Source organism: Lytechinus variegatus, chromosome 3, assembly GCF_018143015.1.
Source record: "Lytechinus variegatus isolate NC3 chromosome 3, Lvar_3.0, whole genome shotgun sequence".
Taxonomy (NCBI): Eukaryota; Metazoa; Echinodermata; class Echinoidea; order Temnopleuroida; family Toxopneustidae; genus Lytechinus; species Lytechinus variegatus.
The window spans coordinates 63543530-63570007 of NC_054742.1; the positions used below are offsets into that span (position 1 = coordinate 63543530).

Consider the following 26478-nt stretch of genomic DNA (forward strand, 5'->3'; position numbering starts at 1 on the left):
TGCATTATCTGCAGATCAAAAAAATGAGATGTCCTGTATGTCACGCTAATTAATGATTTCTTGGAATCGTGACCTTGGCATTCATTAACTTTAAGTTTTCAGAAGAAAAACCATATAGGGCAAAAAACTTCACAGAGTATAAGATTTAAAATGACATACACTTAATATGTTAGATTTAGGCAAAGGTTTAATTTTTGCTTTAGAGGGGACCTGCACCATAGCAAAGAATCACACCACATAAATGTTCAATTGGTATCAAATTGTTTAGAGAAAAGATTATCTTTCAGGCCAAAAGCGTTCATGATATTCATTTTCATTAGATTTGTGATTTGGGAGATATGGAGTTCTCGGTAATTTAATCATTGTATCACAATTTATTTATTCATTTTAATGTATTCATACATGATAAATAATGATCAGGACAACAGTTTTACATCATGGTTTAAAAACAATACTGTCAATCATATATCAAATAAAAAATTTCAATAGCATTTTTTTAAAATAAAAAATCAATAAGGAATTCATGATATAACATTATAAGAAAAAAAGTACTATAAATAAGTCAAAAAGTTAAAGGGATGGTCCGGGCAAAAAATATTCATATCTTAAAATGAATAGAGTGAAATTCACATACCAAAATGCTGAAATTTAATAAAAACAGAAAAACAAGTAAAGTTATTGAATGTTAAGGTTTGTCAATATTTTGTGAAAACAGTTATATGCACATCGACATGAAAACTCAGGTGGACTGATGATATCATATCCCCACTTTCCCTTTTCTTATGTTGTTACATGAAATCATAAATGTTTCATTTTTTCATACATGTGTAAATAACGTGTCTCCATTATGATGAAATAAGTTGCGGCAATAAATAAACAAAATACTAATCAGTTGTCAATCCAATAGTTTCGGTTCATGGTTAACCCTAATTTCATATAATAAAATACAAAATAACAAAAGGAGACATGACACCAGCCCACCTAATGAATATTCATAGAGATATGCCTACAACTGTTTCGCTGGAATAATGAAAATCTTTAAATTAAAAAAAAAACTCTGCTATTTGTTATCCAATTTTGATCAAATTTTAAACATTTTGCTCTTTACTCTGTTTATTGAGATATAAATATCTCCAACCTGGAACATCCTTTTCAAACATGTGGAATGCCTCTGGCGTCTCACCTGCATCACGCGATTAAATATACATGTAGCAGCAGTGCTGACTTTGAAATCTACTTTTAAATAATTATTCACAACATACACCATCACATATATGATACAATACTACGTTCATTGACATTTGACTGTGATCATGTGACCTAAAACTTGTCAGTTATACTTGATTACCCCTACATCCACATTTCATACACATGTATATCTATAAACTGAAAGGTCACGTGACCTGAAACTCGCACAAATGTTCAGTGATACTTGGTTATACTCCTATGTCCAAGTTTGATGAAATAGGCCAATAAACTTTCAAAGTTATGATGGTAATTCAACGAATACCCCCCAACTTTGACCTTTCACCTTGATCATGTGACCTGAAACTCGCACAGGATGTTCAGTGGTACTCAGGCCTGTAATACTTGATTACTCTTATGGCCAAGTTTCATGAATCAGATCCATAAACTTTTAAAGTTATGATGGTAATTCAACAAATGCCCCTAATTTGGCCAAAGTTCATTGACCCTAAATGACCTTTGACCTTGGTTACATGACTCAAAACTTAGGCAGTATGTTAAGCAATACTTGATTAACATTATGTCCAAGTTTCATGAACTAGGTCCATATATTTCCTATGTTATGATTATACACTCATTTGTACTATCTCGATTAGAATATGTTGGAAATGCTCTTCTTTTTAATATAACCTCACGCAATGTTAATAAACTTCAGTATGCTTAAAATACAGCTGCCAGGGTTTTAACTGGTACGTCAAAATATCAACACATCTCACCAATTCTCCAAAAGTTACATTGGTTGCCAATCCAGAAGCGTATAGAATTTAAAATACTTCTCACTTGGAAAGTGTTAAATGGTTTGGTACCAAAATATCTACAAGACCTTGTCATGCCTTATGCACCAGCTAGAAGCCTGAGATCATCACACCAGCTACTTCTTAAGACTCCCAAGACACGTGTAGCATATGGTGCACAAGACTCTTTCTCTGCCTCAGCACCTTCTCTCTGGAATAATTTGCCGTTAAATTTAAGAATTATACAATCACTGGAGACCTTCAAATCCAAACTGAAATCTTATCTTTTTTAACAGTATTAGTTATTGGCACTTTGACACTCATCCAAACTTTCTCATTCTTTCTTTTCATGTGCTCCTTGGAATAGAATATTTCTAGATAGATAGCGCTATATACATGCCTATTATTATTATGACATTTCAAAAACTTAACCTTAGGTTAAGATTTTGATGTTGGTTCCCCTAACATGGTCAAATTTCATTGACCTTAAATGACCTTTGACCTTGGTCAGGATGTTCAGTAATACTTGATTAACGTTATGGCCAAGTTTCATGAACTAGGTCCATATACTTTCTAAATTATGCTGTCATTTCAAAAAAATTAAAAAAAAAGCCCCAACTTTTTTCCAAAAGCATATACAAAAATGTAAAAATGACCACACGGTTTTGTTTTTTTGCATTATCAGCCCCCCCCTCACTTCTTGCCCAGTCTCCCCCCCCCCACTTTTAAAACCGTTCAGCGGCCCCTGAATTGTGACGTATCATAGGGGTTTATGGTAGTATCCTCTACAACTTGTTAAATCATAAACATTTGAAAATATTGGTGGCTTCCCGATTATAGGCCCCTTCCCCTATTTTAAAATTCTGGATCTACCACTGATTTGTCCATACATTCAACTGATCCTGAGAAATTGTTAGGAAAATAATACATTTATGCAGTATAAAGAGTATTAATTCCTTAGTTTTCGATTGTGCTTGCTCAACCATGAAAATGTTTAAAATTCGGAAAGTATGTGGTGATAGAAATGATGGATGATAAAAACAAGAGCAATTAAAGTCACATTTGAAACCGAATTTGACCCCAATAATCACTTTATCATCCTTTAAAATGCGTCTGTGACATTGAAAATACCAATTTTCCCACTTTGATGCGTACTCACTCATCCATAAATAAATGAATCAATTTCATTTTTGCACAGAATTTTGCCCATAGGTTAATAAACATTACTGCCAAACGACAATGCTAAAGACAGCCTTGAAAAAAAGTTCCACCATATTGAATAAGGGGTTACTTATTCGTAAACATATGCACCCATAATGTACACAAGTCTATGAGAGAGGAAGTCAAAATTTTGAAATGAGGGTTTGTTTCATGGACGGTTTTTGTTCTTCTGCCAACAGTTATTTCATGAAAACTTCGCACATGGCTTCAGAGTAACACTATCCAAAAAGGTGTGCACACCAAAATAACCATTGATGCGGCACAGAGTGGGGCCAAGGCCTTGAACTTTCTTCTCATTTGCATAATTTTCGAGTATTGTGTGCTCACACATGCATTAAACATCAAATGAACTATGCAAGGAGGTTTGTGACAGATATCCATAGTTACAAATTGCATTTTTTCCAATAACGTAAAAAAGAGCTAATCACATTCCACATGTTCATTCAAGTGTGAATGTTTAATTAAACGCCTTTGAATCATTGAAGCATGTTAATTGGTCATGAACACAACGAAAAAATTGAGAAAAGATCATTTTCAGTTACCAAAATGAAACAATACTTGCCTATGATATTTGAAAATCGTATTTTTTGTTTTCAATAAATGTTCATTGAACCGTGAAACGATGAATACTGTTGAAGAAACTCTTCCCCAAAATAACTATCATCATATTCAATCATTTTTATTGATAGAAACCTGTAAAATATCAAATTATAACAAATTCGGACTGGTGTTTATTCAACCGTGAAATTTAGCCAAAAAAGTTGTATCGTCTTTTAGAAAGTACCTTTTATAAGCCTTCTGACTATTTTACATGATGAGAATGTGGAATTAGTTCCAATAAAATGGAATCAAAGTCATGATATTTGGCTTGTGACTTTTGAAAAGTGACATTTTTGCCTTCTGACGGTGCTCACTGAAGCATGACGTAAAAAACGTCCATAACATTTACTCAGAGGGTAGCTTATAAAATTACCTACACGCTCATGTAAAAATATATTGAAAACTCGAATTGGTTCGGAAATTATTGATGTTTGTTTAAGGGGGGACCTACTTTTTTTGTTGTGTATACATACCTATAGTCTCAAAATTGTTCAAGATCTTGCAGAGTGGGGGATGCTGGAGCAGATAACAAAGAACTTTAAATGCCCATTTCATTTGGCTGGTTTATTTCAATATTATATCTGATGTCAACCAATTATATGCAACAATTAACTTTCAACATTTATACATGTAACTGTTAAAGGGGAATGAAACCTTTTTAACAAATAGGCTTGTGTAGAAACAGAAAAATCAAAGAATAAGAATAAAGAAAGTTTGAGAAAAATCGGACAAATAGTAAGGAAGTTATGAGCATTTGAATATTGCAATCACTAATGCTATGGTGATCCTCACATTGGCAATGCGACAAGGATGTGTGATGTCACTGATGAACAACTTTCCCTTTGGTGGACTATAAAATACCCTCAAAATGTCTCTTTTTGCCTTTCCTTATGATGATACAAACTCTTTATCCATGATGTATTCTTAAAAAATATGTATTACATGCCCTCGTGTAAACAGAACACATGATTTATGGATAAATGTGATAAAAGAGGCAATTCTAGTGAAATATATACTTAAGTAATGGGAGAGTTGTTCACAAGTGACATCACACATCTTTGTCGCATTGCCAATTTGCTATCTCCATAGCATTAGTGATCGCAATATTCAAATGCATATAACTTTCTCATTATTTGTCTGATTTTTCTCAAACTTTCGTTGATCTGTTTCTTTGCTTTTTCTGTTTTCACACAAGCTATCTTGTTCCAATGGTTTCATTCTCCTTTAACTTCTACCTGTATAATGATATTTGTAAGATCAACCAGAATTGCATCAGTTGATTGTCTGCAAGGTATATCTCCCTCATGGTTGAGTATGTATGTGAAACTGACACTGAAATTAAACATATACACAAAGCCATTAGCAACTTGATTATTATTCATAAATCAATCAATCAATGATCATTTCATTGATAAACAACAAAATATGTGTGTCCCTGGTTTTAAAACAAGTAGGTATCAACAGAGGTTTGCAATCTTGAACAGAACAGTTTGACTGGCTTATTTTAACTAAGTAAATCATTCACAATGGTGACTTCATTGTGCCAAATGTGTTTATCAGTATATGGCCAGCCATCCAAAAGTAAGAGAAACATATTGCAATATAATCTTAAGAACATGAATGAATTGAGTAACATGAATTGTCCAAAGGGATAAATGATTAAAATGAGTCATATAAAAAATATTGCTCTGGCAATATCAATCATTCATAATATTCATAGTCTATTATATGAAATTAAACACCAAATTTGGTTCCAGATTTTGATAGATTACAAAATGTTTAAAATTACCCTTAATTCTATTCCATACAATGGAGATCTCATTCATGTAAATCTTTAAAATGTGACTATGTAAAAAAAATAAATAAAAAAATAGGACAAAAACATTGTTTGGTCACTCACTTGCATATCACTGTTTTTTAAAAAGACAGCTTTAAAACTTCATCATATTTTTTCACTGTTTCGATTCATTAATTCTAAAGTTGGTAAAATTAATTTCAGGACGGTTTACCCCTTTGATGTGAAATATAAAATAGATTTGTATATTTACCGAGTAGAAAGTGTGGTCTGCCAGAAAGGTTACAACCTCTAGGTGCAGTGCTGTGATGGAAGAATCAACTCTCATAGCCCTTGACATTACAGGCTTACTGTGTTCTGTCCAACAGGTGCTTCTTGCTTAAAACATGTGCAGACAAGGTGTCTGAATCAACAACATGTAAAAAGATAATCATAGATAACATTCAAAGAAGATATTAAGTTTGGGTGACCTGAAACCAAGGCAGGATATCCAGTACCTGTTTAAAATTACCCTTAATTTTATTCCACACAATGGAGATCTCATTCATGTACATCTTTAAAATGTGACTATGTAAAACAAATAAATAAAAAAAATAGGACAAAAACATTGTTCGGTCACTCACTTGCATATCACTGTTTTTTAAAAAGACAGCTTTAAAACTTCATCATATTTTTTCACTGTTTCGATTCATTAATTCTAAAGTTGGTAAAATTAATTTCAGGACGGTTTACCCTTTGATGTGAAATATAAAACAGATTTATATATTTACCGAGTAGAAAGTGTGGTCTGCCAGAAAGGTTGCAACCTCTAGGTGCAGTGCTGTGATGGAAGAAAGGTGTCTGAAACAACAACATGTAAAAAGATAATCATAGATAACATCAAAAGAAGATATTAAGTTTGGGTGACCTGAAACCAAGGCAGGATATCCAGTACCTGTTTAAAATTACCCTTAATTTTATTCCATACAATGGAGATCTCATTCATGTAAATCTTTAAAATGTGACTATGTAAAACAAATAAATAAAAAAAATAGGACAAAAACATTGTTCGGTCACTCACTTGCATATCACTGTTTTTTAAAAAGACAGCTTTAAAACTTCATCATATTTTTTCACTGTTTCGATTCATTAATTCTAAAGTTGGTAAAATTAATTTCAGGACGGTTTACCCCTTTGATGTGAAATATAAAACAGATTTATATATTTACCGAGTAGAAAGTGTGGTCTGCCAGAAAGGTTACAACCTCTAGGTGCAGTGCTGTGATGGAAGAATCAACTCTCATAGCCCTTGACATTACAGGCTTACTGTGTTCTGTCCAACAGGTGCTTCTTGCTTCAAACATATGCAGAAAAGGTGTCTGAAACAACAACATGTAAAAAGATAATCATAGATAACATCCAAAGAAGATATTAAATTTGGGTGACCTGAAACCAAGGCAGGATATCCAGTACCTGTATGTCCAAGTTTCATGAACTAGGTCCATATACTCTCTCAGTTATAACATCAATTAAAAAACTAAACCTACGTTGACGACGCCAAACTCCTCAAAAGAAGTTTGGAAATCTGACTTTGATCGATAATCCCTACTCAGTTTTAGTAAATATCAATGTGTTATAAATATCAATGAATAGCTCATTTAATTTTCTTTAAAATGATACCCTACATGGTATGATTATGGTTCACATTGAGGTCCAGTGCCTTGAAATGTGGGGCAATGTCAAACTTCAAAAGTTGCAAGATGACACAATATTGAAAGTCATTATTCTTTTTTTCTTGGTGATGAGTGAGTTTCTCAGTGGTTTCTTTTGACTTTGATCGATAATCCCTCCTCAGTTTTAGTAAATATCAATGTGTAATTAATATCAATTAATAGATCATGTAATTCTCTTTGAAATGATACTTTAAATGATATGATTATGGCTCACATGGAGGCGCAATGCCTTAAAATGTGGGGCAAGGTCAAAATTCAAAAGTTCCAAAATGACATAATAATATTGAAAGTCACTGTTCTTTTTGTTTGTGGTGATGAGTGAGTTTATCAGCGGTTTCTTTGAATTGTTTTCATGCACCTTAACATTAACATGGAATCAAACACATAAACAAACCATAACTACATAAACCTCAACAAAACATAAAATATTGAGAGCAGGGGCTTGATTTGAATGGATTTCATGATCTCTATTGACACAGACAAAAGAATCATGTTCTGTATTGACCCTTCATGACTATTTCTGCTCGTTTTGCAGCTTTTCACTTCAGACCTCATCCAACACTTTCGAATCCTGCTCTTTTCGTGATGGCATGATCATAACAAGCACGGTATCATTTTAAAGATAATCAAATTTTCTTTTGTATGATATCAAATATGCATTGTGTAAAATTTGGAGTTGGGAGAAATTAATGGCCAAACTCAGATTTCCAAACATCTTTTTTGCTAGTGTTGCAGCTTTTCAATTCAGACTTCAACCAACACTTTTGAATCCTGCTCTTTTTGTGATTGCATGATCATAACAAGTGGAATGCCTCTGGCCGTCTCACCTGCATCACGCGATTCAACATAGCAGCAGTGCTGACTTTGAAAACTACTATAACTCACACAAGATGTTCAGTGATACTTGGTTACTCTTAATTCCACGTTTTATGAATTAGACCAATACACTTACAGAGATAGGATGGTAATTCAACAAATACCCCCAATGCGGCCAAAGTTCATTGATCTCACATGACATTTGACCATGATCATGTGACCTGAAACTTGCACAGGATATTCAGTGATACTTGATTACTCTTATGTCCAAGTTTCAAAAGTCAGATCAATGAACTTGCAAAGTTATGATGGTAATTCAACAGATACCCCCATTATGGCCAAAGTTCACTGACCTTTAACCCTTGTCATGTGACCTAAGATGTGCACAGGATGTTCAGTGATACTTGACTACTCTTATGTCCAAGTTTTATGAACTAGACCAACATACTTTCAAAGTTATGATGGTAAGTCAACAAATACCCCCAATTCAGTCAAAGTTCATTGACCCTAAATGACCTTTGACCTTGATCATGTGACCTGAAACTTGCACAGGATGTTCAGTGATACTTGATTACTATTATGTTCAAGTTTCATGAATCAGATCCAAAAACTATTAAGGTTTTGATTGTAATTCAACAGATACCCCCAAATCAGCCAAAGTTCATTGACCCTAAATGACCTTTGACCTTAGTCATATGAAGTGAAACTCATGCAGGATGTTTGGTGATACTTGATTAACCTTATGTCCAAGTTTAATGAACTAGGTCCATATATTTTCTAAGTTATGATGACATTTCAAAAACTTAACCTCAGGTTAAGATTTTGATGTTGATTCCCCCAACATGGTCTAAGTTCATTGACCCTAAATGACCTTTGACCTTGGTCATGTGACATGAAACTCTAATAGGATATTCAGTAATACTTGATTAACCTTATGGCCAAGTTTCATGAACTAGGTCCATATACTTTCTAAGTTATGATGTCATTTCAAAAACTTAACCTCAGGTTAAGATTTCATGTTGACGCCGCCGCCGTCGGAAAAGCGACGCCTATAGTCTCACTCTGCTATGCAGGTGAGACAAAAATCATAGTATCATTTAGAGAAATAAATGATCCTTTGAATGATGTCAAATATGCATTGTGTAAAATTTGGAGTTGGGAGAAATTAATTGCCAAACTCAGATTTCCAAGCATTTTTGAGGGGTTTGTAACAATGTATTGTTCATAGAGTTCTGAAGAAGATAACATGTTTGTATTTTTCGATTATCAATGTGAAAAATAAAAGTAGACTAGTAAGAAAGTGGTCTAATCGAATAACAACTTATAATTTCTTGTAATTTTTACTTCAATTTATACAGAAAGCAAAAAAAAATCATTGAGTTGACTTGTTTCTTTCAAGTTTTCAATTCAATTCAAAATTTATTTCAATCAATCATACAAATACAGGTATATACAAAGTAGGTAAAAACGTGGGATTGGGAGCCCCTAGAAGTTTTCATTAAAAAAAAACTTGTGGGTGGGGCACCACCATGGTACAATCAAATACAATTAATATAATAAATATATATAGTAAAAAGTGGTAGTAAAATACGAGCTGTGATTGGCTGGATTTGTACCACGTGACCTCCCTTCAAAAAGTTATATTGTACATATGTACAAAACTTTCGATGGATGGCAAAATCCATGATGGGGGGCTTAGATTGAGGGATCAATTTACTATAATAAATAGTGAACATCATACAACATTACTGGACTATATGAACTCCAATATAAAATTAAGCCTATATCAGCCTCGGAGAAATAAACCTGCACTCGGGATAAATAGTAGTATAATCCAGTATATTGTACAATAGATTGTACACTATTTATATAATATAGTGAACAAAAAATAACATTGAAATACAATTAAAAAAAGACAATGAACTACATAGGGAAATAAACAAACAAGCAAACTAGGAGTAATAATTATATCATAGTGACCTACAGTGTGCTATTGGCAGGAGTTCTTATACTGAGCAAAAAATTCAACTTTCAAGAGTTTTAAAACTTATTTAGAGTTTTACTTTGTTTAATATCATTATTTAAATCATTCCACAGCTTAATTCCTCTTTAAAAGCACATATCCCATAATTGTATTTCCACAATCAAATTATTACTTACAACCAGAAGGGATTACTTCTTTTATTGAGGGCAAATATTTGAAAGACAATGTTCTTACTTTGGTAGTAGCATAGACTAGAAAAATACCCCAAATTTACATTTACCTGAATAACGTACCAGCAAATATGGTCAATATGACAGAGTATTGTTCATAGAGTTTTTAAGAAAAGAAAATATTAAGGTTGAAGCTTCAATATGCGCTTGCTAGTAGACAAGATTATTTTTTTTTGGATAAAATTACCATTTTTGTTTATTGTTGATAAGATTGCCTTCAATCTCAGTTACAAGCTGGTAGATCTTAATGTGTTTTAATTATTACATGACTTTGTGGAATAATTCTCTTTATTAGATGATCGATGTGATAACTTTTGATATAAACTAGGTTACTAAAAATGGTCTAAATAAAAATGACACAGTTTTAAGAAATTCTAGTAATTTGTAAAATCCCATTTCTAAAAGCACATCCCACAAATATTTTCCAGGTATTACTAAATTATTTATAACCAAATAATTACTTACAGTACATCCAGAGGGGATTACTTTACTAAGGGCCAAAGTTTGAGAGGCATAATGGTTCACGCTTTGGTAGCAGCATAGAAAAGAACAAGTGGAGCTTCTCTGACTGTCTCACCTGCATTACTTGATTGAATATAGCAGCAGTGCTGACTTTGAAACAAGGTGGTTCATGAATCTCCCGATATCATGATCGATAAATATGTAATATGATCTTTTGACCTTATCATCCTCATGGACACATATCGTATTACTTAAAGGTTATATGTACCAAATGTAAAAACATTTGATGCAAAAATGAATAAATGAGAGCAATTTGGCAGAACAAGACCTTTTGACCCTTTGAACTCATCACCCTCATGGACTCACATGTGGTATTACCCAAGAATCATTTGAACCAAGTGTCAATATAATTGATGCAGAAATAAAGAAACGAGAGCAATTTGAACAAAAACTTATCATTTTGGAAACAGACATGACCTTTATCATTTGACCTTTTGACCCCTAGATAACCTTCTACCCCCATAACCCTCATTGACACACATGTGGTATTACCCAAGGATCAAGTAATTGATGCAGAAGTATAGAAATGAGAGCAAGTTGAACAAGAAATAACATTTTCGAACAGACCAACAGAAAAAGTGAGTACAAGGTTTCTATCGAACTTTGTTCAGGAGAGAAAAAGCAGTAAAAAACACATAACCTATTCATTTATATTCCAAAATCTATTTTCTTACATAAATGAATGGGTTCCATCACTACTGACTATGGATAGAGCTTCAAATGTCATGTCTGTAAATGCTGGACAGGCAAGACTGCTTGAAATAGTCGCAGATTTCAGCACTATCTCATCACGGCCATCATACCTAGGCAGAAATGAAGAAAGCAATCAAATTAAAAATATATTTATGGGGAATAATTACTAATGGGAATGAATTGAGGAGATTATACATTGGCTACAAATTACTAAATTAAAATACAAACCTACCAATGAAATATTTGATATCTTACTTTAAACAGTTCCTTGGCTCGAAATTTACGAATACAAACCTATATTTCATATCTTACTTTAAAGAGCTTCTTGGCTAGAAACTTTCTAAATTAAAAAACAAACCTACCAATAATAAAAATATGTGATATCTTACTTTAAACAGTTCCTTCTTGTAAAGTGGCATAAACAATGTCAATGTTTGCAGTGGAGAATTCAACATTTCAAAAAAAGTTTTTTTGCTATTTATTTGGTCAGTCATACTAATATATAGAAACATCACAACATTCATCAGGCCATGTTCATCCTACCAACAAATGGATTTGAATTAAAAACAAGTGGATTGCCTCTAGCAGTCTCGCCTGCATTACGCAATTTGATATACCAGCAGTACTGACTTTGAAAACAGCTATTAAATAGTTATTCATGAAAGAAAATACTCATATAATAAAATACTATGTCCATTTTATACCCAACATGACCTTTGATCACATATATGATCGTGTGACCTCAGACATGTGCAAAACAACTCAATTACCCTTATGGCTATGTTTCATCAACTATCTGAGTAGATCCAAACAGGTCTTTTTAAGTTATGATGACAGTTAAACAAATACCCCCAACATAGCCAAAGTTCATTGACCCTAAGTGACCTTTGATTTTGGTCATGTGACCTGAAACAAGCACAAAATATTCAGGGATACAGTACATGGTTACTCTTATGTTCCAAGTCTACATTTACTAGATTGATAAACTTCTGAAAATTTAAGATAATTCCACAAATACCCCCAACATTATCGAAGTTCATTGACCCTAAATGACCTTTGACCTTAGTCATGTGACCTGAAAATCGCACAGAATTTTCAGGGATACATAATTGTTTTCATGTCTAAGTTTCATCAACTAGTTCCATAAAATTTCAAAGTGATGACGATTCCACAACTACCCCAAACATGGTCACAGCTCATTGACCCTAAATGACCTTTGACGTTGGTCATGTAACCTGAAACTAACTCAGGCAGAATGTTCAGTAATACTTGATTACCCTTATGTTCAAGTTTCATGAAGTAGGTCCATATACTTTCTAAGTTATGATGACATTTCAAAAACTTAACCTTGGTTAATATTTCAATGTTGACTATGCCGCTGTCGCCATCGGAAAAGCGGCGCCTATAGTCTCACTCTGCTATGCAGGCGAGACAAAAATCAAAGAAGCAAAGCCTGAAAAATATCTGGGATTGTTAACATATTATATTCCAATCCTAAATATTTTATTTCAATCTACCTTAAGGATTTTTTCCAAATCTTTTATTTCATGATTTAAGATAAAGATAACAAGAGTGTGGCTGAGGCAAGCACATGATATGCCTGCCTGTAAAGCAGAAAATGGAGATATCGTTCAAGCAAGAAAAGTGAAAGGTGGCAATGCCACCTTTGACTGTCTGACCTCAATATCAATAGAATTCCTGAGATCTATGCTCGTACCATACAAACCAAATTATATGAGCCTGAAGGTTAAGTTAAAAACTGAAGTTATCACATTTACAAGGACTGCAGCAGGGTAAGGTAAAAACCTGTCACTGTGACCTTGACCTTTTGACCTAAAAATCAATAGGCATCCTGAGATTCATGCTAGTATCATACACACCAAATTATATGAGCCTAGGTTACATTCAACTGAAGTTACGCATTTACAAGGAAAAGTTAACAGACGGACGGACAGACTCTGAGCGTGATCTACCATAATACATGTACATCCTGTCGAGACAGGCATATGAAAAAAAGGAAATTCAACAAGAATCTACTGATTCTACTAATTCCTTTGCTTACATTCTGTATAATATAATTGTGGAATTCAGTGCATTTACATGAAAAAAAAATTATATTCACTCAATCCTTGCCCCCAGTAAAAGGGTCTGCAACTGACAAGACATATCAATGATAGAGATGACAGTGTCACACATTCGTGAAGTATATTGCATTTTGCAAACAAGGTACCCTTCACAGCACTTGTTAAAACAAGGCATAAGCAATTTTGTGAACAGAATTGTGATATCAAAACTTCATTGTGAAAGAACTGGGATGGAATAACACTTGTCATTATAAAGAGTCTTGCCCATAAACTTTAATTTTGATCTCAAAATAAACTTTGACCATACCATGTGACCTCCGAACACAATAACATGCAGGTCTCCTAAAGTACACCTTCAACCCAAGTTTGGTCGAAAAAAGTGACTTATGGTTGCAGATTTATGTGTCATAAGAGAGTCTTGCATGTAAACTTAAACGATGACCTGAAAATGACCTTTGACCTTAACATATGACCTCCTAGTGCAGCATAACATGCAGGTCCCTAAAGTCCATCTACCATCCAAGTTTGGTTGAAAAGTGACTCACAGTTGCGAAGTTATGTGTCATAAGGTTTGTGACGTACAGACGACGGACATTTGGATCCCTAATGTCTTGCCTTCACCTCCAGTGGGCAAGAAAAAACTTACAGTGTATATATCTTTCGAAAATTGCATTTGTTCACTGATTTCAGTAGCTTAAAACAGTAGCTTGTAAGCCACCTGTTGGTGATAGGAAATACAGAATAAGGACAAGAAGATCTTACCTGATTTGTTTCCTGCAGGGACTTTCCTTATTAGTTCAAATTCTCTACCCATAAGATATAAACTGTCAACTGTAAACTCGGCTATATGTCGACTGCACTTCAATTAAGGTGACAAACAACCTCCATTTTCTGATATCAGAGACAAAAGCAAAAATCAGAATGTATCAAAATGTTCAGAATTGTCAAAATCATGCTTTCACTCACAAAAATCTTCATTTACAAACAATATTTTCTAATGTAACCTGTACACAGAAAATGATTCAAAGCATATAGGTATAGGATATTTTGATAATTCAAAAGGATATCGAAAATACAAAACATAAATCCTCAACAGAACTTAGTCACTTTCTGATAATTTTGGCGACTTGATGATGATGATGCTGCACATTTGTATAGCACCATATTTCTGCCAAAGGTATTCAAAGGTGTCTGTAGGGCATAAAAATCAGCATAATGAAGATAAATAATTTGTAGAATACACAAATAAATAAAACAAATCTCAGTTTAATTCAAAATGGATAAAATGGTAAAAGGTCTCAAATTCCTACGGTGCAACATTTCTTTGCCTTTTTAAATGCAATAAAATTTAACAAGTTATCTTTCTTGACTTTTTTTCAGAGAAAATATTTTGCAAATAAAATGTGAAAGCTGTTGTACATGTAGCTTGCTTGAAAAACCAAATCATGTCAATATTTGTTAATTTGTGGGACTTAATGAAAATTTGGACAATTTTTGTGGACAGTAGGGCATAAACAAAATAAATACATCAAAATTTGCAATTCAGTCACACAAACGTTACACAATGGTGAATTCTTTACACCATTCTTTCAAATAAATCTTCTTATGTTGATATACGACAGGGAAATAAACCTTTTTTTTATTCAAAGTTACCAAAAATAACAAATAGAATTTTGCCACTGAATATACATGTACTGAGATCCATGTTTAAATTATGTGGCTATTTTTCACACTGATTAGTTTCTGACAAATCTAAACAAGTCTTCTGTACTAAATAGCAGGATATCGTCACCTTTTTATAACACATAAATCTCTCTAAACTAGATACACGTACATCAACAGATTCATTTTTACATCATTCGCTCTTGAAGTATTTTTCCATTCTTTTTTATGCAAGAAATCAATGAAATATACCTTTAAATACCATTTTCTAGGTAGATTAAAGTCGTCTAAAACTAAATTAAAGTTCATGAAATGTTTGAAATATTCAGTTATTCTTCATTACATCTTATTAACAAAAAATGTGTGCTTTATACACTGTTCAAAAATATGATTTTATTATCTATTTTGGTACATGTGTAATCCTATTCTGATTGATTTAAGATATTCTTTAACTGGGTTTAAAGGACAAGTCCACCCCAACAAACAAGTGGAATGCCTCTGGCGGTCTCACCTGCATCACGCGATTCAATATAGCAGCAGTTCTGACTTTGAAAACTACTATAATATAACTACATGTACTCACAAAAAACACCACTTATAAAATGATACAATACTACATTCATTGACCTTTGACCTTGATTGAAACACCACTTATAAAATGATGCAATACTACATTCATTGACCTTTGACCTTGATTATGTGACCTAAAACTTGTCAGTGAAACTTGATTATGCCTACATGTATATTCACATTTCATACACTATATCTATTATCTTCAAACTTTGAAAGTTATGACAACAATCTTATAATTACCTCTAAAATAGCCAAAGTTCAATGACCTTTGACTTTGGTCATGTAGACAGTTGATAACTGTTATGTCCAAGTTTCATGAATCAGATCAAAAAACTTTCAAAGTTATGATGGTAATTCAACAGATACCCCCAAACATTGCAAAAGTTCATTGACCTTTGACCTACATGTAGGTCATGTGACATTAAATTTGCAGAGGGTGTTCAGTGATACTTGATTACTCTTATGTCCACGTTTTATGAACTCGATCAAAAAACTTTCAAAGTTATGATGGTAATTCAACAAATACCCCCAACTTGGCATAAGTTCATTGACCTTACATGACCTCCCATAGTCATTTCAAATAGTCATTTAAAAAACTTAACCTTCGGTTAAGATTTGGTGTTAACACCGCCGCTGTCGGAAAAGCGGCGGCTATAGTCTCACTCTGCTGTACAGGTGAGACAAAAACTGATTTTAATAAAGAGAGAAAAATCCAACAAGTATAACACTGAAAATTTCATAAAATCTGGATGTAAAATTGGAAAGTTATGGCATTTAGAAGTTTCGGTTATTTTTCACAAAACAGTGATATGCACAACTCAGTGACATCCAAATGAGTCAGTCGATTAATGTCCATCACTCACTATTTCTTTTGTTTTTTTGTTTGAATCATACAATATTTCATTTTTTACAGATTTGACCATACGGACCAACTTGACTGAATCAATTAGTAATAAATGGTGCTAATTCCCCCCCCCATGGGGGGCCTACTTACATTGATAAGTGGATACCATGCGCGACCAAAAAAGGATGTCTTTATCAAGATACATGTAGGGCACGTTACTTTATGTACATGTAACGTGATAAAGTTGTCAAAAACACTATGAAAAAAGGGTATCTATATTTGCCAGGAGAGCTACGTCTTTTATAGGGTCAAATTTGTGAGGGTGTAAAAAATGAGGACAAAAATGTTTTATAAAGGACGTACTTTTGCCCCAAGAGTCAATGCTACGTGTATAGAGTATGATTTGCGCAAGATGTTGGAGGTGGGGCTGTACTAAACCCAATGATGTAGGTGAAGGTAAAAATCGACGGCCGACGTCCGTCACATAATAAACATATCGCTGTACTTGTTTAGGGGGTCAATTCAAGGAACTTGCCAAGAGTATTCTTTCGTTTCCAATACTTGTTAAGTATAGGGTTTCACACGGCAATACTTGTTAAGGGGTGCATTTTTAGAAAATACATTGTAAGGGTGTTTTTCGAGACCCCATGGTCGCGCATGGTATCCACTCGTCAATGGAAGTGCCCCCCCCCCCCCGGCTAATTCCATATGTTCCGGGAAGAATTAATCACTGTTTCGCTTGACAATGAGGAGAAAATTAGAATATTTCATGTAATGAAATACAAAAGAAATAGTGAGTAGATGATGTCATCAATCTCCTCATTTGCATACCGACCAAGGTGTGAATAGAACTGTTTTGTGAAATTAAGCAAAATTTTAAATGTAATAACTTTCTTATTTTACATCCAATTTGATGCAATTTTCAGCATTATGCTTGTTGGATTTTTCTCTGTTTATTCAAATCAATTTTATGTTGACGTGGACTTGTCCTTTGAGTATCTGTAAAAAGACCAAGAGGTTAATACATCTTTCAAAAAATCACATGCATTTATCTACATCTTTAAGTACAAAGTTATTGTAAGACATAATCACTGCCTAATTTATTCATGATTATAAAAAATGGTCTAAATTTTCTTTGTCTATACATGTAAGTCTTTTTAACCCATTCTGCTTGTTGTATTTTAATTTCAGCATGAAGCAGGGAAAGAGGAGCGATTTCGAGAGTGGGGGCTGACCATGCAAATAATATAAGATGGTCATTTCTGTACATGGTTTTGGGAAAAAAATGCAGTGGCTGAAGACAATGCACCCCCCTGTTTCTGCACTGTGGAGTATTTAACTATTTTTCAAGTTTTTTTTAAAGTATATATTGAGAGCTATAACCATTTACATCAGACCTGCAGATTCCTGATTCAAACTAGACTCGTATTTCATTGCCATCCATCCAAACATAAAAAAATTTTCTTAAAATCAATTGAATATTTCTCAAGCAATTGCATAGAAATCAGTGCAGGAGACAGACACAGTAATGGCTGGCTGGGGCAAGGCTTAATGACAGTGCCTTCTAAAAACTCATTCAGTGGGGGCACAAAATATCTGCAAAACAACTTACCTTGTTCCTTTCCTTACAGTGTATATGAATGCAGCGTCTTGTAGATGACTGGTTGCCAATTTTCTTTTCATTACCACTGTATGCACCAACATCCTACAAAGAATGAGGTATTAAATTCTAAACCAGCAGGTCAAAATTACCCTGTATTTGGTGTAATCTACACACACAATTTTTTTAATTAGAGTATTTCATATATAAAAGTTATCATGCGTACACCAACTTGAATATTTAATGAGCTGTAACTTTTCACCTGTGGACTCCGAATTCGAACTTAGCCTGTATTTTGGTGTCATCTACCTGTAGACACACCCAAAGCTTTTTAAATCTGTTGAATATTTCATAAATTATCATGCGGACACCAACTCAAATATTGAAAGGTCAAATCTACCCCAGAGAAATGTTGATTTTAATAAATAGAGAAAAATCAAACTAGCACTACACTGAAAATTTCATCAAAATCCGATGTAAAATAAGAAAGTTGTAACATATATAAAGTTTGCTTATTTATCACAAAACAGTGATATGCACACCTGAGTGACATGCAACTGAGAGAGTTGGTGATGTTCCTCACTCACTCTTTCGTTTCTTTATTGTTTGAATTGTAAAATATTTCTTTTTTTACAGATTCAACTGTAAGGACCAACTTGACTAAAACATATAGTAAAGTATATAGTATTATTTACACAATGCTAATTTCACATGTTCAGGGAGGAAATAATCGCTTTTTCACTTAACAATGAATAGAAAATTAGAATATTTCATATTATAAAATACAAAAAAAATAGTGATTGGATGATGTCATAAGTTTCCTCATTTGCATACCAACCAGGATGTGCATATACTGTTTTGTGAATTTAATTTTTTTTTATTCAAATTAACTTTTTGTTGGGGGGGACCTGTCCTTTAATGAGCTGTGACCTTTGACCTGCAGACTACAAATTTTGGTGTCATCTACCTACAAACCAAATTAGTACTAAATCTGTTTAATTATTCATAAGTTATCATGCCGAAACAAACTCGCATATTTAATAAGCTGTGACCTTTGACCTGCAGACTCAAACTTAACCTGTATTTTGGTGTCATTTACCTACACACCAAATTTCTTTTAAATCTGTTGAATATTTCATAAGTAATCATGCGGAAACCAACTCACATATTGAATGAGCTGTGACCTTTGACCTGCGGAATCCGAATTTAGCCTGGACTTTGGTGTCATCTTCATGTACCTACACACTGAAATTTGTAAAAATCTGTCAAATATTTCATAAGTTATCATGCAGAAACCAACTCACATAAAGAGCTGTGACCTTTGACCTGTTTACTCCAAATTCGATCTTAGCCTGTATTTTGGTGTCATTTACCTACACACCAAATTTCTTTTAAATCTGTTGAATATTTCATAAGTAATCATGCGGAAACCAACTCAAATATTGAATGAGCTGTGACCTTTGACCTGCGGACTCCGAATTCAAACTTAGCCTGGACTTTGGTGTCATCTTCATGTACCTACACACCGAAATTTGTAAAAATCTGTCAAATATTTCATAAGTTATCATGCAGAAACCAACTCACATAAAGAGCTGTGACCTTTGACCTGTTAACTCCAAATTCGATCTTAGCCTGTATTTTGGTGTCATCTACCTTCACACCAAAATTTGTTTGAATCTGTTGAATATTTCATAAGTTATCATGCGGAAACCAATTCGCATAGTTAATGAGCTGTGACCTTTGACCCGCAGACACCAAATTCGAACTTAACCCTTATTTTGGCATCGTCTACCAACACACCAAAATTTTTAAAAATCTGTTCAATAACTTTCATATTTAATGAGCTTTGACCTGCAGATTCGGAATTGAAACTTAGCCCGTATTTTGGTTATCACCAACTCGCATGTAAACCAACTCACATATTGAATGAGCTGTGACCTTTGACCTGCGGACTCCAAATTCGAACTAAGCCTGAACTGGTGTCATCTACCTACACACCAACATTTTTTAATTCCATTTTATATTTTTCAATAAATTGTGCGGAAACCAAGTGGTGGGACGGACGGACAAGGACAACGGTTAATGCCCCCTCTGGACTTCTGTCTGTAGGGGCATAAAAAGTTTTAAAAATTTCTGGAAGGCAAGCAACCTTCATTGTATGGACTTATACCGTTTGTTGACAAACAAACAAAGGCACTCAATACTCGACGGTTCATTACATGCCGTCACGCACAGAAAAATCAAGTGAAATCCATCTTTTTTATTAAAAATCCTGTAAATGGTTGTGATTTTATTAATCTCTACACCTTCCTACGCCTAATGTATAGGAAGGTTTTAAAAAATAGTAAATTAAAATGTTAAAAATAAAGGTTTCTCACCAGACCGATATAGTGTAGATCCCTCGTTCCAAATGTACACAACACAAATAAAATACTAAAATTTATTACATGATTATAAATAATTAGCAGTATACTAATTCTTTATAATCACGTAATGAATTTTAGTATTTGTGAAATAAAATTTTTTATCTACTAATTGTTCTTCAAAACGGCATCACTAACCGGATGTACGTCATACAAAGTGGTTCAAGGGTCGACCCCATTGTATTTACATTTTGTACAATTGGATCGAGGGATCTACATGACATCAGTCTGCTAAGAAACCTTTATCTTTTAACATTTTAATTGACTATTTTCAATTCATCTCGCGTGCGAAGGAATATCAGACATATGCATGAAACACATTCAAATAGAACTACATTGTATTTCATAGGTTTTTGCCCAAATGAAATATAAAATAACATACATTTGGATTTCACATTCTGCTACATGTATGACACTTACCAAACCATATAGATCCTTCAGTGATTTCTCTTTGAAGTTTCCTTTAAAAAAAATGTATTTTTTCTTGATCATCAGTGAAGATTTCAATGACGATATCAATGACGATATCAATTTTTGGCCTAAAGAGGGTGCGTGATTTATATTCATATCAAAGACATTACAAGGGAAAGACTAGGCACCTTAATTTATTTACACGCAAATTCCAAAAAGTGTCCAATCTTTTCATTGTACACAGATGTTGGTAGACCGTAGTATAATTGACATTCGTTAAAGCTTGTACTTTTTGAATAAGTAAGTCTAGTGTACTGCTGGTTTCATTCCAGGTACGTATATTTTAATTTTTTTTTATTAGTCATCATTTTAAATTATTTGCAAAAGTTTTATCGTCAATAATAATCTTGGATTATGTTTTTGAAGATATTTCATTTGTTGGTGCCCATAATTAGTCAAGTAATCATAAGAATTGCACATTAATAATAATAATAATAGGCATTTATATAGCGCCATCTATCTAGAAATATTCTATTCCGAGGCGCGTTATTATTATTACCCCGGCTTTAGCTCAAGCTGCCTCTCAGCGCTCATGCATTCAAAGAATTAATCCTGCCGGGTACCCATTCACCTCACCTGGGTCGAGTGTGGATAAATTTCTTGCTGAAGGAAATTACGCCATGGCTGGGATTCGAACCCACGACCCTCTGTTTCAAAGTCAGAAGACTTATCCACTGGGCCACAACGCTCCACATAATTCATTCAAAGAATTCAGACAGTTATAAAATTACAGAGGAGCTGAATCAAGGTTGTGAAATTTATTAGCACCACCAACGGGCTTCTATGTATTTCTGTAGAAGAGACATGCAAAGTCACGTTCCACAAAATTCCAGGCTGAGGTACATGTAAACTAATTTGCTCTTTTTTGTACAATTTATATTTCCAAATTAAATTTTAAAATATTCTATTGCTACTTACTGGTAAGAGCCCCAGTGGGTAGCAAGGGGTTTCGGCAAATATTACTTCTGCCATGAAGCGATATTTGTCGACTATTTAGAAATCCAGTGTCAAACACGGTCCAGAGTACGACTACGAGTACAAGGTTAGTATAACATACTACATGTAACCTCACCTCGTACTAGTGTGAGTGTATTTTTTAAAAACCTTCCCACGCATTAGGCATTGGAAGGTGAAGAGATTAATAAAATCACAACCATTTACGTGATTTTTAATAAAAAAGATGTCTCTTACCTGCTTACATTATGAAGGGCGGTTAACATGGTTAAGACTCCAATGATGAAGAAGTATACCGTACTGTATGTCAAAGTATTTTAAAAAGACATCATCATGGAGTCCTCAAGACTAGGCCTAGTGTACGTGTGAATGAGTAGCTCAGCCCACTCATTCAATGAACAAGATTATTGATAGCCTCAAGACGTCTAGTGAAACTCGTACGGTACCGGTAGTGACAGTGCAATTTTCATTGGCATTGCCAGCATATAAAAACAAACATCAGTCATCAGGTCATCACATTTCCAATTATATGAAGTAAAGTAAAAAAAAACAGCATGTACTTACACTCAGCACAGACGATCACATATTAGACGAAATCGTGCTGGAATAATCAACCACCATGACCACGATTCAATCAAATCTGACAGTGACACTCGCAGCCATGAACAACGATCGTCCACTTACTCGATCATGCCCGGAGCTTCGGCTGCCTTCTCATGCTATTTCCGTCTCAATTATCGGTACGTTAAATATCCGATCACCTGATCACAGCACAGTTCGAACTGAAAATTCTTCAAAGGCAAGTTCGAACATCTCAGAATGCGTATGTATAAAACCATAATCAATAAAAACAAACGGTAATCGTGCCAAGTAAACGAGGAGTATAACTTTGAGCCAAAAAAAAACCCCGATGCACCAAATTTGTTTACCGTTTCGTAATAGTTGTTGTATAGTTAGTTTGTGGATTGTGGTCAGTAGAGGGCGCTCTAACATAAAGTAAATAAAAGAAATATAGGCAAATATATATGTTTTCGGTAGTAGAATTTCACCATTTTATCCACTTTTTGCATTATGGAATTGCAAAGGAATGGAAACTAAGAATCTTTTTCTATTTTTTGAAATAAAGACAATACTTTTTGAATAAGTAAGTTTTGTGTTAGATCGATTTAAAAAATAGCATGCATTCAATGCTTCCTATATATAATTGTGTACAAAGCGGGGTATAAATTTTCAGAGATCAGAAAAATGAAAAGTTGATTTTCTCAATATATCCACAAAAAGTATATAAATCACCATCAGAATTTGAAAATATATGATAAAAATAACATAATTATGACCCTGAACCTTTGCCTGATCCCTAGAATTTTCCTGTAGAAGTGTTTTAAAAATCAGTTTTGCACCACACATGCCCATTTTCACATTTTCCCCAAAAATGAGGATACTTGACTCTTGGTCCAGAAATTCACTTTTAAAAATATAAAATCGCCTGAGAAGAGGAAAAAGTGTTTTTATAAGCATCTTTGATATATTCTCTACCTGATCAACCAAAAGAAAAAAATATTTTCATTGAAATTAAAATTTTTACCAATCTGTCATATAAAAGCACATTTTAATATATTGTAGTGTTGTAGACTTATATTTCCACTTCATTTTTTCAGAGATCCTGGACACAAAAGTTGATAAATGGCCCAAATGGTCTGGAAGGAATGAAAAAGTTATTCAATCTCTGCTATATGAACTTTGCATTCCTCAAAAATTAAGAAAAATATGCAAAATTTACGTTTCCACATCCAGCACCCTGTAGAATTTCGGCACCACACGTGCCCATTTAGACAGAGAGAGAGAGAGAGAGTGAGAAAAAGTAAGAAACATAGAAAAATAGTAAACGAGTAGGTTGAAGCAAGACATTGTAGAGAGGGGAAAAGACGGAGGAGGTCCAGTCACGCGTAAGAGCTGGTTATGTTAATTTGTGTTTGGTCCGATGCCCACATTCATAAAGGACTTGACGACCTTTTCACGGGCTTGGCTCTGCTCACAGGAAGCTCACCAGTAGACCATTCAAGGCTGATCCAAGGTTGACAGGACTTTCATTTGTTACCTTTCTCAAAAGCCACACCAGGAGGGGGTCGTGGTGCAAGGATGGAAGAGCATGATGCTATGGTTACCATGGCAACCGCTGCATCACTGATGGCGTGTGGGGGGTAAATGTGAATACCAAGCAGCTGGGGAGACGGCAAAAGCTTGAGGACATCATTTTTGTCATCGTTTAATATCATTATTGCATGTCATTCTCCAAGGATAATGTACACACTTTGAACAGTCAATGATGACTTTTTGATTTTATCAGGAAGTCTGTGTACACGGTTCATTAGCTATATCATTGCGGATAAGTTTTTTTTTTTATTGCATTTAAGTTCATGTGAACTTTTCTCTTTAAAAGAATGGTAATAACAATAACAACAGCAACAAAAATAACTATAATAATAATATCAATAATGATTTATTATTATGTAAATAACAATAATAAAAAAAGAATAGTAATAATGATAGAAATAACAGCTGGACCTATATAGCACCTTTTGACAGAAGATAAAAAGTGCAATAAATGTATAAAATAGCTATACAAAAATATCTCAAATCTGTTTACTGTTGGTACATGGGCTTTGTTGAATAAACAATGAAGAAAACATAATTTAATTTGTTTAAGAACAAATTACATTCTAATACAGGCCTAGTGCTTCCCTTTCAAGATTAGTCTTATACTTGGATGAAAAACTTCTCATATCAAATAAGTTGGACAAAAAGTATTTTTTTCATTTTAATGTTATGGACAGTATCCCCTTTTATGGTACGATATTATAAACAAGTGGAATGCCTCTGGCCATCTCACCTGCATCACGCGATTCAACATAGCAGCATTGTTGACTTTGAAAACTACTGTAACTCACATAAGATGTTCAGTGATAATTGGTTACTTTTATTTCCACGTTTTATGAACTAGACCAATACACTTACAGAGATAGGATGGTAATTCAACAAATTCCCCCAATGTGGCCAAAATTCATTGACCTCACATGACCTTTGACCTTGATCATGTGACCTGAAACTTGCACAGGATATTTAGTGATACTTAATTACCCTTATGTCTAAGTTTCAAAAGTCAGATCAATAAACTTGCAAAGTTATGATGGTAATACAACAGATACCCCCATTATCGCCAAAGTTCATTTAGCTTTGACCTTGGTCATGTGACCTAAAACTTGCACAGGATGTTCAGTGATACTTGATTATTATCATGTCCAAGTTTCATGAATCAGATCAAAAAACTTTAAAGTTTTTATTGTAATTCAACAGAAACCCCTAAATCAGCCAAAGTTCATTGACCCTAAATGACCTTTGACCTTGGTCATGTGACATGAAACTCATGCAGGATGTTTGGTGATACATGATTGAGCTTATGTCCAAGTTTAATGAACTAGGTCCATATATTTTCTAAGTTATGATGACATCTCAAAAACATAACCTCAGGTTAAGATTTTGATGTTGATTCCCCCAACATGGTCCAAGTTCATTGACCCTAAATGACCTTTGACCTTGGTCATGTGACATGAAACTGTAATAGGATGTTCAGTAATACTTGATCAACCTTATGGCCAAGTTTCATGAACTAGGTCCATATACTTTCTAAGTTATGATGTCATTTCAAAAACTAAATCTCGGGTTAAGATTTGATGTTGACGCCACCGCCGCCGCCGTCGGAAAAGAGGCGCCTATAGTCTCACTCTGCTATGCAGGTGAGACAAAAACTTTCTTACATTTCACCGTGGCCCATGATTGAAGTAATTCTACACAGCCAAAAATTGAGGTGTTAACCAGAGTCAGGACCATGCTGGTTACTTTACACTCAGAGGTGTTTGCTTGACACCCATGGTCTTACTACAGCACATTTGGTTATGTCACTCTGGGGTGTACTTTTAACACCTTAGGGTGTGGTGCTTAATGGACACACCTGGTGTCACTTTTAGCATCCAAATTTTCAGATAGCATCCACTTCCACAGGAAGAAGTGATGCAACCATAAATTCTACTGTTTTTCCTCATTTTTCTATCATACGACTAGATAACAATAAAAAATGTAAACAAGCAAAAAGCTTCACAATATAAGGGAAAGGATGGAGTATATACATACTACAATGAAATTCATGCACTCGGTCACGTCCTTCTACTCATTACGGTAATAAGAGGGATGTTCTAGGATCTTCATTTTCTTGTTGTTTGTAAACATGTTTTGTCTACCCTGGCAACCTAATGACTAG

At 34.0% G+C, this 26478-nt stretch overlaps 2 long non-coding RNA genes across 2 annotated transcripts; both read right to left on the bottom strand.

The window, feature by feature from the left end:
• Positions 1-4954: 4954 nt before the first annotated feature.
• LOC121411629 lies at positions 4955-11558 on the bottom strand. The gene is made up of 5 exons (XR_005969512.1): positions 11534-11558; positions 6804-6953; positions 6366-6435; positions 5849-5998; positions 4955-5132 (listed from the first exon to the last, which is right to left on the bottom strand). It is a non-coding gene; the product is annotated as an uncharacterized LOC121411629 (long non-coding RNA).
• A 33-nt stretch (positions 11559-11591) lies between these two features.
• On the bottom strand, positions 11592-23998 carry LOC121411630. Its single transcript, XR_005969513.1, has 4 exons — positions 22728-23998; positions 18328-18420; positions 14399-14527; positions 11592-11662 (listed from the first exon to the last, which is right to left on the bottom strand). It is a non-coding gene; the product is annotated as an uncharacterized LOC121411630 (long non-coding RNA).
• Positions 23999-26478: the final 2480 nt, after the last annotated feature.